Source organism: Callionymus lyra, chromosome 15 (genome assembly GCF_982586985.1).
Source record: "Callionymus lyra chromosome 15, fCalLyr1.hap1.1, whole genome shotgun sequence".
In the NCBI taxonomy this organism is placed as follows: Eukaryota; Metazoa; Chordata; class Actinopteri; order Syngnathiformes; family Callionymidae; genus Callionymus; species Callionymus lyra.
In genome coordinates, this window is record NC_141832.1 from 19,518,570 (window position 1) to 19,533,772 (window position 15,203).

Sequence of the window (15,203 nt, forward strand, 5' to 3'; positions counted from 1 at the left end):
TGATACGTCTTTGGCGTACCGGCATGTGTAAAAAAAAGCAGATAAAGCTAAATAAAAAGAAGTATCAACAAGATGAGAACAAGGATCAAGACCAGCTATGATGTGAATTATACTGTATAACATTGTTAAAGAATTCAGACGACGTATATGCAGCAAATGCTGGTAACTATTCAGTAAATACTTGACAGACTGTGTCTTCCCTATAGGTGCATTAGGGTATTGGTTCTCAAAGTGTGAGATAGAATCTAATATTTTTAGCCATTTGGCCAGAACATACATAGACATGCAAACTGCCAAGTATCAACCGAGCTGTTTATACCCGTTACCATGTAGCTTGTACTTAGTAAGCAGCGAATGGATAGGTTTATGAAAGGAGAAAGAACCACGGAGAAACACTTAAGTTGATGTTTTTTAATGTATTTTAAAGCATTTGCTGTATTTTGCAAAGGGGCTCCATTCACATTAGCTAATGGGGTTTGGGGGTCATTCTGGGAACCCCTGCATTAGAGATATATGAATAGGTTAAATAGTCCTGAGTTTCTGATATAATTGATCAATAGACTTACAGTTTATGAATGAATCAACCAATTAAACAAGTTGTAATGATTGTGTTATTCATCATGTTGAACTGGCATTCATAAATGTTTTGTGCTTTCCCTAATAGTAACCACTTTAGTTCTTACATCAATAGCAGACATTGTACTGAAAAACATTGCTTTTTTCCATGTTTTCTTTTCTGTGTTAACGTGTTTTAAAATGCTATATATCTATATTAAAGTCATCAACAATGACATTTTTTATTCTTTTCCAGGCACTACTTGTGGATTTCAAACAGGATCTGTCGTCGGGTCAGGATCTCGCGGGGCTTACGGGTTGGATATTCTGTGGTGAGCCTTTTTTTTTTTTTTAATGTTTTGATAATGCTTCTTGTTTGTTATCTGTATTGTTTCTGAACTTTCTAAGCATTTTATTGGACAAGGATATTCCTTTTACTTTTCTATTTGAAACCAAGTAACTGTTTTGTATATCTGCTTTGTTTTTGTTTTGTTGCTACACATGTAAAAGTATCTTTTAAAACCCCAATTACAACAAGTAAGAGTTTGGCTATATTGGGGAGGAAAGACTTCCTTTTAACAGGCAGAAACTTTGAGTAGAACCCTACTCAGTTGATGACTTTCTGCTGTGAACAGCTGGAGGGTACGGAAGGGGAGAAACAAGGGGATCGAGGTGCACAGGGAGAGAAAAGAAAACGTAGAGCAAGAGTCTAAACAGGGCCAAGGAGAGGATCCAGGGCTGGTGGCACCATCGAGGCGATATGTAGAAGATCCCTGGCAAGCTTATCAAGATGTTGAGAGTGGCTCTGGGGGAAGGACAAGTTAGAATCATAGGTGATGATACAAAAACAGGCTCCTTCAAAACACCCTGAAACTGCATCACATTTTGTGGAGTTGGCAGGAAGACAAGATGAGAAACTGACACAAGAAGAACCTGTTTTTGGAAGCAAATATTGCATTTGCACTGTGCCAGTAGGAGGTGCAAGAAAGAATATTTTCAATCTCATTTATCTTAATTAAACAACTGTTGGGAACATATGTAAATATCCTAGTAATAAATATTATTAAAGAAAGTGTTTCTACAAGATCAGATTTGTATTTTTTTTGTCTTGCCTTATAAAGATTTAATACATCAAATGGCTGCTTTCTGGGCCTGATCCATGGCTCTTCCAAGAGTGCAAGCACCAAAGTGAAGCTCTAGTTGTCATATATTCATTTTTCATTAAAGTGTTCCCCAACCAGCTGACAGTGTGGTAATGTGGTCACACCCATGGTAAACGCAGACATCAAGTGTCGGGTCCACAAGTCCTTCTACGTTGCCTTATTGCATGCATTATTCATTTTGTTACCGCCCCGTCTATTTTTTTCCCTTGAAGCGAAGATTGACACGAAAAAATATCATCTTGATAATAAATTAAAATATGCAGCGCTGATATTTGTCAGGTCATTAATCTTGGATCAAGAAAATTGATTAAATACCTAAATTATACTTACAAGAGGTTGGGTTATAGCGGAAAAAACAGGGGGAATCAATCCGCTACTCTGTTATTTAAAGTGATAGTTCTACTTATTTTCTACTCAGCCTCATGTTGACTGGGATTATTTTCACTTTTAGAGCAATGATGCAACAATTCCAGTCTACTGTCTATAATGGATGTACTCGTGATGTTTACCCACTGTGTTCCCTGTCTGTGTAGCATGTTAGCATTTAAGCTAATGCCATAAACAAGCTTAGAATATGGACTTGTTTAAGTTTTTCTGCAACAATTCCTCATGTCGAAGCTTCAATAAAAGATGGACGTCACAGACGAACAGTATGGAGGTATTTGGAGGTTTTTTGGTTTGGATTTTTGGACGAAGATAAAGACGATGATCACAGAGTATGGTTCACTGCATTAGCATGGACTTTTCTATAACTCTAAAAAGAAATGTATTACTCTGGAAATAACCCCAACGTTTAGTCGACATGAGCGTGAGTTAAAATGATTAAAGTTGAAATTTAAGGTGAATAATCCTTTTAACTGACTCAAAAGAAAGGAAGTTAAAGGGTTAAGACTTCCAAAAATCCAAAGAAACTTTCATCCAATAAATATACTTATACTAATTAATGAATAGAAAAGAAAATACAATAAAAAAACATACATATCTGATGACAGTAATATATTCAGTGTATAGCAGTAGGTCGCTCCAACACATACATCTGTCACTCACTACAGCTCCAACAACAACTTTATAGACATCTTTCTCTGATTCAATACAAGCCACAGATGGAGGAACATTTCACTATTGATGGACACAGTAGCAGGTTAATAGCTGACTAGTCTGCCAACTTACCGTGACTTGGTGTGATCAGATGTCTAAGTGGAATCTGTCCAGTGTGAAGAAACCCAGCCCAAAAAAAAAAGAGAGACGTCTGTGGAATAATTTATGAGCGGTGGGTGGCAGAAGAAATGTGAAGAGTGTGGGGGGTAGAAGCCCACTTGGCAATGATGGCCTAACTATCAATTCTCACAATGCCTTTTTTTTTTCGTGGGGAGGGAATGAGCGTAAATAAGCAGCAGAAGCCGTGATTAGGCATGGGCAGGAAGACGCCACTGCCTGCATGGAAAACACGACCTGCTAGCTGCAGGGTTGGAATTCACTTGCCTGAGGCTGAGCTGCTCTAATTGGCAGCTGTCTGACATGTCAGCCCGAGCCCGTGCTGCCATTTTGGGTCCTGATCAAAGGTGGAGTCTGGCTGTGGTGCTGATGTGGACGGCGCCATGATGGAGGCGCCCCTGGTCCAGGAGTGTGTGTGTGTGTGAGACTGTCGTCGCCAATGATGCCGTATCATTGTCAGCAGCTGTGGCATTGTTTTTTCGTGGGGGACATGTGTGAACATTAGCAGCGGCAAACATGTGTCAACACTGCCATTCACGCTGATCGACCATATTTTGGGGATCACGCCGCTGCTTTTTTTTGTTGTCACACATGGAGTGAATGTCGGTCCAATCCTGCCTTGGACAGTTTGTGTCCCCTGGTAGTTGCTGGACACGATAATGTTGTTCCATATCATAAATAAAAGTTTGTAGGTTTGTTAAAGTTTTGAGCATAAACCAGAGAAATTAGGATTTCCAAGTGTCACACAATTTGAGCCATTCTTACACCACATGCAACACTTAACATTTGCCAACCATTTAATACTATTTATACTATTTTTTTTCTAAATGATTATAATCTTTGGTCCCTTTTGCATGAATTTGGCCAATCACAGAAGGCACCACGCAATATTAACCAATCAGAAGCAACTTAAGGCGGGTCTATCTTTCATTATAGCATCACTACTCACACACACACAAAAGCGTGGGGTCGAGTCAACAACACCATAGTAATCAAATCTATCACTTGAGTCGAGTTTCTCCTGTTACGAGTTGTACTTTTATCTGGAGATTTCTTGCCAAACTTTACGGTCAATTCCCCAAAAAGCCATGCAGAAATGGGGAAATAAACTCCTGGCTTTCAAATTAATTATATATATTTTTATATATTTTTTATTAGTTCATTCATTTTTGCAATATCTATTGACTGTTTAACAATTAAAGGTTAAAGATTTCAAATATAAAATGAATGTAGAATTTTTGAGAAATTGAAAAATTAAAACATCATATTGTAGCTGTGACTCATACATGTGTTTGTCAAAGGGGACGTATTTACGATGCAATTAATCAGTAATTATCAATTTACGTTTCATTAAATGACTGCCATAGACATCTTCAAGAAGATGTAGACTAATATCCCAAAAATATAATAACAACTCAACGTAGACTTTACGAGAAACTAATAAAATAATAATAATAAATAAAATAATTATGACTCTTGTCCTTTCGCTGAAACTTGGCAGCCCTATGAAATGCATAGTAAACTACACACTAGTTAAAAGTGGGGTATATGCTCCTATAAACGTTGTGAGCAACCTCTTCGGTTGGGTATATTTTTGTATACCAAAAACCCAAGCTAATTGACATCAATGCAAAAACCTTTTTATGAAAACACTAAAAGGGGAGGAATGGCAGTTCTGTTTGTTTGACGTATCAATATCCACTGGTTTTGAACAGGTCGCTTAAAATAGTTAAAATGGGACAAAATATTTACCCTTACTTTAAAGCAACAATACATAAGATTTGATGTTTTATTATGTTTTTATATATATATATATATATATATATATATATATATATATATATATATATATATATATATATATATTTTATTTTTTTTTCTGTAATGATTGTTTCAATCTCTGATGTAGTTGAAATCTGTAGCTTTTATTTGAACAACAATCTTCACTATTTAACTTTATTAGAACGACTCAACTATCATGTGACCACCAAACTGCATTACAGCAGTGGGTCAGAGACAGTATTTTCTCATAAAGTAATGAGAGACTTTTTGAAATTACCAGAAAGATAAAACCAGAAACTAACCCAAGAATTTATTCATTTTGTTTCGTGAACAAGTACATTGTGCAATGTGGCAACGGCGCACAGATGAGGCACATAATTGCAGTTATTTTGACAATAGCCAATAATCAACATATTTATTTGACATTTGGGATATCTACTGGATTCATCAATGGTTTTTACTTTGTTTTGATCATTTACTGTGTTTGACCTTAATATTTTAACATGATATTCATGATGTAAATAAAAGGCATCTTGTTTTTAATTGTGTCTTTTCATTGTGCTGTTTTTAATGTATTGTGCCATTTTCAAATTAATTACGTTTGTTTTTATATGAAGCACTTATGCATTGGTGTCTAAAATATTATATATATATGAATATAATAATAATAATTATACTAATACACTTCTAATAGAAATTAATCATGGGAGAGTAAAACAGAATCTTGATATTAGGATATCAATAGCCGACTTGCGCAAGCTAGGTTCATCCTTGGAAACGATTTTCACAAGCGTGAAGTTGCCACATTCAACTGTTCAGACAATTATATTCCAGCATAAACACCAGCCTTCAGAGCGCTTCGTGTCCCAGGGATGAACCTGCACAATGTGCATAAGAACAAAAGCAGAAGACCTTGTACAGGTTTCATTATCCACAGTGAAAAAAAGTCCAACTGAAATACCGACTGCCAGGAGGGAACAAAGAAGAATAAATATAAGACATGGACTGAGAGTTATTTTCTTAAGGCGTGATATTTGTTGCGCGTACATTTCGATAAACCTAAATAAATAAATGTATAAATACATAACTAAATGTCGAAATCAAAAAATAAATGTGCGAATAAATGTCAAAATAAATAAATTACATGCCTACTTAAATTGCATACTGCCAATGAAATGTCGGAATAAATAAAAGACAAAACGTATAAATACATCAATAAATATATGTTAAAATAACAAAATACATATATAGCTAAGTTAAGTAATGTAAAAGTAAAAATCTATGAATAAATAAATGTACATTTGTACAAAGAAAAGCACCTGTCTTTGACAAAAATAAAGTCATTTTCTATATTTCTTTATTGTTACATTTTGTTATTTATTCTCATTGTTATTTTGGCTATTTATTCATTTTATCAAACACGTTGTTATGTATTTGAACATTTATTTAAAATGTAACGTCCTTCATTTCTTTATAAACTGACCTCAAAATTACACGATCACTGTCAAAGGGAAATTCTGACAATTTGTAATTGGAACTGACTAAAAGGCAAAACTGGGTTGGTTAAGTGACATTTGCCAAAAATTCTATCTCAATAAGGCCTTGCATTTGTGTCAATTAGAATTATAAATGCTCATAATCAAATTATCTTAAAGACTCTCAAGCCTAGACGTCCACCAGGCTATCAGAACCCAGACATTTCCAACCACTTGCATGTGATTTACCGTCTCGTGGATGGATTTCTTGTTTGTCAGGAAGTGTCCTGCTGATGCAGCAGAAGCTCCGGAGAAAGTGAGGCCTCATTAGAACAACGAAAGCTTCTTTTTTTTTTCCTGCTGGTGAGAGCAGGAAAGGAGAGAGGGTAAACAACAGTAAAACTGAGTCTGGGGCTAATTAAAAAGACTTAAATTAATTGAGTTTCTGTTGTTAACTGCCAAGCGAATCTCCATGCGCGCACCCCTCGCTGTCACACACTATCTCCGACCGGTGAAGGTGAATGGGGGCATTGGGGAAACGACTGATTAAGAGCAGGAAAACATGAACAGGAAGATAAAAGGGAGAGATGGTGCATGTGCAGGAAGAGACATCCAACATCATGATGTTTTTTTTTATATTCTAATTACGCTTCTCTGCTGATGTAAACAACACCAGCTAATGATTTTTGGTGTATTCATGGACAGGATGTGGGGCGAGACCCCCAAAACATAAAGACGCTTTTAAATATTCCTACGTGAAAATACTTCATACCAGGTTGAAGCCGAAAATCAATGATTCGACCCGTCGCGCCCTCGGAGACAAAAGAAAGTTTTCGACAAAAGTCGCCGTGGCTGGTGTTGACAATGTTTGGTATTAAGTAGGTGTCCTGCCTTGTTAAGTCGCGGCATCTGTGATGCCTCAGACAGCATAATTTATTTGTCTGTCGTTCTCTCGCATCCCCCTGAGTAGCATGATGAATGCACTGACCGTCATAATCCCTCACCGCTCCTCCCACCGCACAATTAGCTTCCAACTAAGACAGAGAGAGTGGATTGAGCTACTTCTTCATCGGCTGTGACACGACCGGTACATTTCGATAAACCTAATTAGTGTGTGTCATGTAAACAGAATCAAAGTTCATTCTAATGAAGTGAAATATAACTGATGGTTTGGACCATTGTGTGTGTCACACACACACGCTCAGGCTTTATGTTTTCACCAGACCGTTTTTCAAGATCGCTTCAGTTAAGTAGTTGAGTAACATTAGCATTAGCTTACTTTGCTATGTCAACAGATCTTATAGTGGTTTCCATAAGGCCATTCACCTTAACCTAAAAGTAACACAACAGATAAGAGAATTTGTTTTCGCGGCTTCAGGTCACCTTGACCCTGACAAAAGGGTTAAATAAGATAAAGTATACTAGATTGGTGTACTAGATACTAATGGTCTAATATGCTTTTAGGTACTGTTAAGGCCCAAGACAGAAATCGGACGAATTACCGAGAAAAGAAAAGGCCGTAGACCTTCAAGACCAGGACCACAAACCGATGGTCTTGCTCATGTCTACAGTGATCTAGCACTGACACTCCTTTTTATCTTTTCATTAATGAAACTTCGGAATATCTAGAGATGTTCTGGCTGTACATTGACTTGTGTTAAGAGTCACTTCAAATCTTAATTTAAACAAGAATCAGTTCTCGACGTAAAAAAATAAAAAGCAAAAATAACATATGAAATTTGACTGGGGTGAAGAGAATCAGTGCCTCCCACTGTAGGGTCGGTTCTCTTAGTAGTAGGGGTTGATGAAGCTTCATGATACAGCAATCAATAATAGTAACAAATGGGTGACATCACAGACAGTACATCCCTTTTTATTCAGTCTGTGGTCCAAAGTTGCAAAATGAATGCTTAAGTGTTTAACATGACCACAATAGTGATGACTGGAATCACTTTTCGAGGGCATGCTACCTTAAGTGATGGGCTGCTGTATCATGAAGCAGTGTAGAAACTTTAAAAGCTCTTGAGCTAATACCTGTTCACGGCCATCGTGTAACTGCAGTCTACCATTATGAACTATGAAACTATGACCGATTAGTTCTAATCTAGGGTGGCTGATACTATGGGAATTCCGAAGAACTGATTATTAGTGCTAGTATAGCGTCTCATTTAAAATGATGGTTTAAGCTAATTAAGAGTTCTGTAGCACAAATATTGAGTTACATTATTTTAAAAGTCGCATATCCTCTAACCCTGTTTGACCTTCTTTTTTTGAAGCTTCCCCGTCATTTTTGGGAATCTGTCCAATCGAAAAATTACGCCAGCACCCTTCTAACTCAATGTTGAAGGGACAATAACATATTTTGGCCTTTGCATTTTTCATCAAACATATCTGTCACAGTTTTGTATCTCCAAAAAGTCCCTTGGCAATGCTGTGTACTTCAATTCACTTCAATTTTATTCAAAGTGTCAGATCACAACAAAATGATCTCAAGAAACTTAACAGTTTAAGTAAGACTATATTAGAGAAAAGAAAAACAAATCCAAGCGAATCAACAATCAGTGAATCCCAGTGTGACATGGGAGAGGAAAAATGTCCTTCAAGACGGCAGAAAGCTCAAGCAGAACCAGACTCAGTGTTGGCGGCCCAAGCAGTTTTTAAAAGCATACTGTAGATGTTTTTGATGGCAAAAAACTTATTTGAAAAAAGTCCTTTCTGAACTCAATGAACTGTGGCTTTTTGTACATTGGCTTAATTTTGAAAACCCGATGTTTCCCCTTGGGTTTACCTTTTGTTTGGGAAAAAACCTTCCAATCAAGGACTTTCTAATGGAGTCACAAGCACATGTTGGTCGGCTAGAAATAAGTGTAAATAAATCATTTGGCGCTTCAAGCTGTCGAAGGTTCGCTCACACACTCACAAACCCTCAAGACTTTATGTTCATCTCTGTACCACCACTTCATCCGTCTTTGTCTCTATTTGTGGTTATCTTTGGGTCTTGCGGGGAGATGGTATAAGTGGGGTGCAAGGGGAGGAATAAACAGTGCTTTCCCCTTGCAGCCTATTTAGTTGATAAGGCCCACCCTCCCTCAACTCTCCTCCAGCCCATATTTGGGTTTGTATTAATTAGTGAGACAAGTTGTGCTCAGGGAGGATAAGCACATCTGACCTGCTTTCCACATCCCAATTTTAGCACTTAGTATGCCTAGTTAGTCAAAAAAAAACAAGTCGCAAACCTGAATTTGAATCAGAAAGTGAAGCACATAGTTGAGGTTGAGCTAAAATCGATGGACGCTTCAGTGCCTCGGGTCATAATCTGTTGACAAAATATGTACGAAAGCTTTTAACATTCCGGAGGAAGATTGGCTTTGCCGTTTTGAATTGATCATTTCTGCCCTGAATTAACGAGAATGTTTTCTCATCAATTATTAAGTTGTTGATTTAATGGGAACTAACACTCTACTTATGCAGCATATGACGGTGTTGTTGTTGTCCTCCTTTTGTTTTGAGGGTGTTTGTGATAAATATGTTGAGGCCTAATAGCCAAAAAAATGTGTTTTACAGACAGTCTGAAGCTGGAATAATCTGCTGTCTTTGCATACGTTTTCAAAAAGAAGATAATCTTCCATGTGTGTGGCTTGCATTCTTACTTTATCTTCCTAATGCTAGAGATTTTAAAATGCTGCCAGTGTTATCTCTTCAGCTTATAGTCGTAAGATGTATGTATTTATTTTTACATTAAAAGAAAATCAAACTTATACGTAAAAATCTTATAACAACAATGAGTGTCTAAAACAAAGTTGTTTTGACACAAAGTCAAATAGATTTTGTTGTCAACTAGAAAACCCTACCTCTGCATTTCAAGTGACTGTGGAAACACAGAATCCAAACAAATAAGCAAAAAAAAATCTTAGTTCAAGAATGTTTTTGGCAACAAAAGTGTCTTCTCTGGGATTTGGTGTCCTAAAAACTGGTGTTTTATCATTCCTTAACTATCAAAACTAGTGCAATACCGTGCATCAACCTCAAAATAGCTTCACATTTTGGTCACAATAGGGACATTTCATTTGATTTATTTGGGGTGTTTAGTTGTTTTCTGTTTTATTTGGTCGTTTTCTTTTTCTTTTTTTTGGCCATGTGAGCTACTAAAGGCCATTGAAGTGAAAGACGATTCCTACAAAACATTCCTCAATCCAGATGCGAACTTCAAAACATCACCAACATCTGTTCTTTGACCCAAAATATAAATTGATTTTTTTTTTTTTTTTATATCTAATATGTTCATAATATGTTCAAGCCTTTTTAACTAACTAAAGGCAGACAGACATGAAGACAACTTAATATAATCCATCGAAGACCATCATCTATGTATGTATGTTTGAGCAATGGTATATATATATATATATATATATATATACGTTTATCATTTAGTTATTTTTTCTCTTTTCAGCTGAAGAAAATATGAAAAAAAAAAAAAATCTAAATTAGATTTAAGGTAAAAATGCAAATCTAAATTAAGACAAAAATATATTGTGTGACAAGCTGAAATAACTAGTTTTACCTGGGTAAATGAATATAATCAAGACTAATTAAGGAGGCACCCGCTTTATATAAAACATGGAAATCATTCTTATTTAGTACGTATTAAATATGGCATTAATATAATTTAATTTGATTTATTTGAACTTTAAGGGGGGTCTCCTGCTACATTTGTGCTCCATTAATACAGAGGAAATGAATTTATGGAAATAACTTCCAAGATTAAAAAAAAAAGGACCATAAACTTTCTTTTGAATATTTACTCTAGGATGGATGTTGAAGCCTATTGCAGCTGCAATAATAAGTCAGTGGGACAAAAAACACAGTGAATTAATTTAGAGACAATTATTACTGAGGTTGTTACCTGATTAAGTTGTTAGTCTGACTGGTGTTTGGTATGTCAACCTTTCCATTATAAGGATGAGTTCAATCTGACACCACGGACTGGAACCGGGAAGTTTGAGTGCCAAGGGACAAGGGAGAAATAGAAGGAAGGGGCTTGGATAAGAAAGACAACAAATAAAAGCACATACAAGAATCAATGGTTGGTTTTTATTTTTTTTTATTTTTTATTATTGGATAATTATAATAGCAGTACAAAGTTACAGAATAAGAAGCACATACGTAGATTGATGCCAAGTCATTACCTGGTTCTAAAGTCAAGTACTTAAGAAAAATGTATGCTAGCTTGCTAATTGTTGATCACCACCAGACCATTAATTCATCTTTGTCAGGGCATTGTAAGGTAACTTCATTTGTAATCACGTTCAGAAAATACACTGTTAATACACACAGAAACACAGCGGTCAAAGGTCAGACTCACCTCATTAAACATGACTCTTCCACATTTTATTGATGAAGCACGACTGGCTGTATATCCTATGGGGCATTTTAAAGTGGTGACGTTTATACCTGAAAGGTCAAAGAGGAACAATGGTATTATAAAACTGCCAGTTAAGAAATATTTCATCAACATCTTGGTTCTTTAAAGATAACATTAAGTAATTTTAACCAAGCTAAACTAAATCATACCAAAAAACCAATCATACATTTAAAATGTAATCAATTTTGGCAGGTTTTTATATCCTGTTCAAAATAACCAACTTTTTTCAGTATTGTTGAGCCCAAATAATTATGACTGCACACTGTAAACCACATTCGTTTGTCCTTTTAATGGACAAGTTACCGCTGCATCCAACTGTAGGAATCCACAACGGAGAAGGACTGTGTGTTGAGACCCCTCCTGTTTACCCAGCTAACACAAGTTCTGCACCTCTGTGTGGCAACACAAGGTTCTTCTACAGATTGAAGAAGAGACATATCTCCAAGAAACCGCCGACGTTGCACATCAACTTTTTTGTTGTCCTCAGGTCGCACTTGGCTTAGTGCTCTGATACACTGTTTATTATTAATTTAACTTTGTGTTTTAAAAATTGTACTTTGGTTCCTACATAGACGATAGTGACCGTACCTAAAAGAACACGAGATTTCTGTGCCTTGTTTCGATTTTGCTGTCTCTTTCCCCTGGATATGTATAAAGTAAAGTTACCGCAAATCTTGTTTGTCTTTGTTTGATTTACCTTCTTCCAAACTTGGAAGTGCATCTTTGTCTAAATAGTACAAATTGTGTAGAGTCAGTGAGGTGGAAAAGACAAACTAGACAAAGAGGAAACAGATGTGGAGATGGCGGCGGACAGAGACAGAGCGAGGGACGAGCAGCAGCGAGGAGGAGAGCTGCTCTGGCTATTGTTTCATTAACTGCCGCCCGACAGCACATATATCAAGTCCACACAACTTAGCTGAGGGAGCACTGGCGTAACCTGCAGTGATCCAGCCACTACAAGAGCCGCTGGTGATGGATAGTGCGACATGAAGTGCACGCACACGTGCACGCGCGCACACACTCCCGAACAAAAGGTGAATCCCACTGGATGCGATAAAATGCGGAAGAAATCAACCAAGTCAAGCACCTGTTTCTGTCCAAACTGGTTTGCGTCTGGAAATCTGCTGGGAATTAGTGGCGGCAAATATTTGGACAAACTTTGTCATGTGTTGTGTTGGGACGACAAACACACTTGTCTCTCTTGGTGATGATGGAAGCGCCCCTTTACTTTTCTTTATTTAAAATTGGTAAATATTATTGTAAAACATACAGAAATAACCAGATTATTAGATGGCAATAATACAGCGGCAGTCCTTCTTTTATTCCTCTTTAACATTTTGGAGAACGAAACTCACCATCTAACCAGTCAGTATAATGTTATGCCCTGTTATTTGACAAAGATGAAATTGCACTTTAATAAAGGAAAAAGAAAGTATTGAAAATAATATTGTAAGAGGAGAAGTTGCCTGGAATCGGCACCAATTTGTGGCATAAAAGTGCCAAAAACGGTGTCCATAACTCAGGAATTTTAGCAGTTTCTTCACAATGTGAGGAAAACATTTGACTGATGGTTCTGTTTGCCTATAGTGATCGAGATGATTGATGGAATTGCATCTTGGAAGGTGTCGATCGCTTGACTCAATTTAGAATACTTAAGAATTTAAGCGTCTGGATGAATTGTTGTTGGATAGAACTTGTGCTTCCCGTCCTTGGGAAACCGATTAAAATGTCCAATTCGGTAATTTCTTTGATTAACACACCAAATGGGGTTTAGAAAATACTCAAATTCTGACCCCTAGGCTCACCATCCTTTTTGCTTGTTGATGTTATTTTGATAACAACACAACTCAATCTCAATCTGCTTGGCGATAGATTCAAGATTCAAAGATTCAAAGCGTTTATTGTCATAGGTACTATGTACCATGAAATTCTTACTTTGTACCCCCAACAAAAGTGAGCAGTAAAAATAAACATATATATCTTTATATATACATACGTATATAAATAACTATATATACATTTGAAAGAATAAAAATCTAAAAGAAACAGAGCAATAAAAGTAGTGCAAATAGAGCATGAGGTAGATGTGGTTTTAATACTCTGATAATTATCTGTCTTCCTCCTATTCTTATATAAGTTACTCTCCTAGAGACTATATGTGTTTTTATTTGTGCACAAGTTATCCTTAAAGCTAATGTTAAAGCTAATATACCAGGAAAACAATACATGAATGTCAAAACTCCAGAACTCACTGTTTTACTTAGGCAAGATCCTTCTCTTTCTCATAGAATAGATATTTTGGGTGAAAAAGTATTAGGATACTTGCAACTTTGAGTTTATCCCTATGTTAAATATTTGCTCTGTGCACAAGCAAGCCTGTAGTCTGGGTTCTGATAGGTATGTGCTCCGCGAACTGGGTAAGACTTTTTCAATTTGAGTGACATATGACATCTAGAAACTGAAAATGTCTGTATTTTGTCCCCAAGTTTAAGTGGTTGTATATTCACTTCCTCTAACATCTGGTCTGTCCTGAAGCCTAACTTCTATAACCATAAACAGCCAACTCTAACAACACTAGTAAGGGGAAGACCAAACAAACACTTGAGTAAAGTTCTTCAACTTTTGTTCAACCGTTGGGTTTTATGCGTACGATCTTTTCAAATCCTGTTTTGATGGCATGGCCAGCATAGCAATAGGTTGGGGACACAATCGTAATGCTTTAATGCATAAATATATCAGCCACTGAAATTACAATTTAATGGTGTGTGGAATTAGAGGAGGAAGGTTTTGTTCTCTCCCTTGGATGCCCACTTTGTTAGCCGGGCGCACACACACTCACAACCTAGCTTCTTCTGTCCCTTTTCGCTGACCTTTGTTCACTTTGATTGAACTTCACTTTCTTATATACGGTATATGCTTCGATTATCTTCCTGTATGCACGGCTGTTCCTTTCGACTTTATCAACTATGTTTGCACAAGTTTACTTTCACATAGAAAACTGCGAACTAAACAATTTTAACACAAAAATCGTTTAGAAGACACAAAAGTAATGTAAGGGTTTTCTTAGAACAATGCATTAATACATAGCTAAATTCACACCATTTCTTGGTGTCAAAACTTACAGTGAAGCGTAGCAGAAGAAAATTATCGCACAAAAGATAGAAATGAATATAATGAATAATGTTGAAAAGGGAATTTGTCTTTGTTTAACAATACAGTTAAGTTAATTTGAACCCATTTATGATTCATAAAAAATGCATTTAAAATGCAATACTTTACCAAAGTCTTGACTAGTGTTTGGTAGGTTAAGCTCACCAGCACAAGGACTCAGTTCAACCTGACACCACGGACTGGAACCGGGAAGCTCGAGTGGCAGCTGCAATGGTGAAGATTGCGGATTGGTTCCGGCTGTCATTAAAATGACAAGGAAGAAATAGAAGGAAAGGGCCTTGGATGAGAAATAAAACATAATAAAAGCACACAAAAGAATGCATTCATTCATTCATTTTCTATGCTGCTTAATCCCGTATGGGGGTTGCTGGGGGGGCAAAAAGAATGAATGGTTGTAGAAAAAAACAATAATTCTTCTTA

At 36.5% G+C, this 15,203-nt stretch overlaps 1 protein-coding gene across 1 annotated transcript in view; it reads left to right on the forward strand.

The window, feature by feature from the left end:
• Positions 1–823: 823 nt before the first annotated feature.
• Positions 824–15,203, forward strand: part of rbfox1 (RNA binding fox-1 homolog 1) — a 186,860-nt gene continuing 172,480 nt past the window's right edge. Inside the window, exon 1 of the mRNA XM_087810096.1 lies at positions 824–887. The gene's annotated coding sequence lies outside the window, so the exon portion shown is untranslated. The remainder of the gene's footprint in view (positions 888–15,203) is intronic.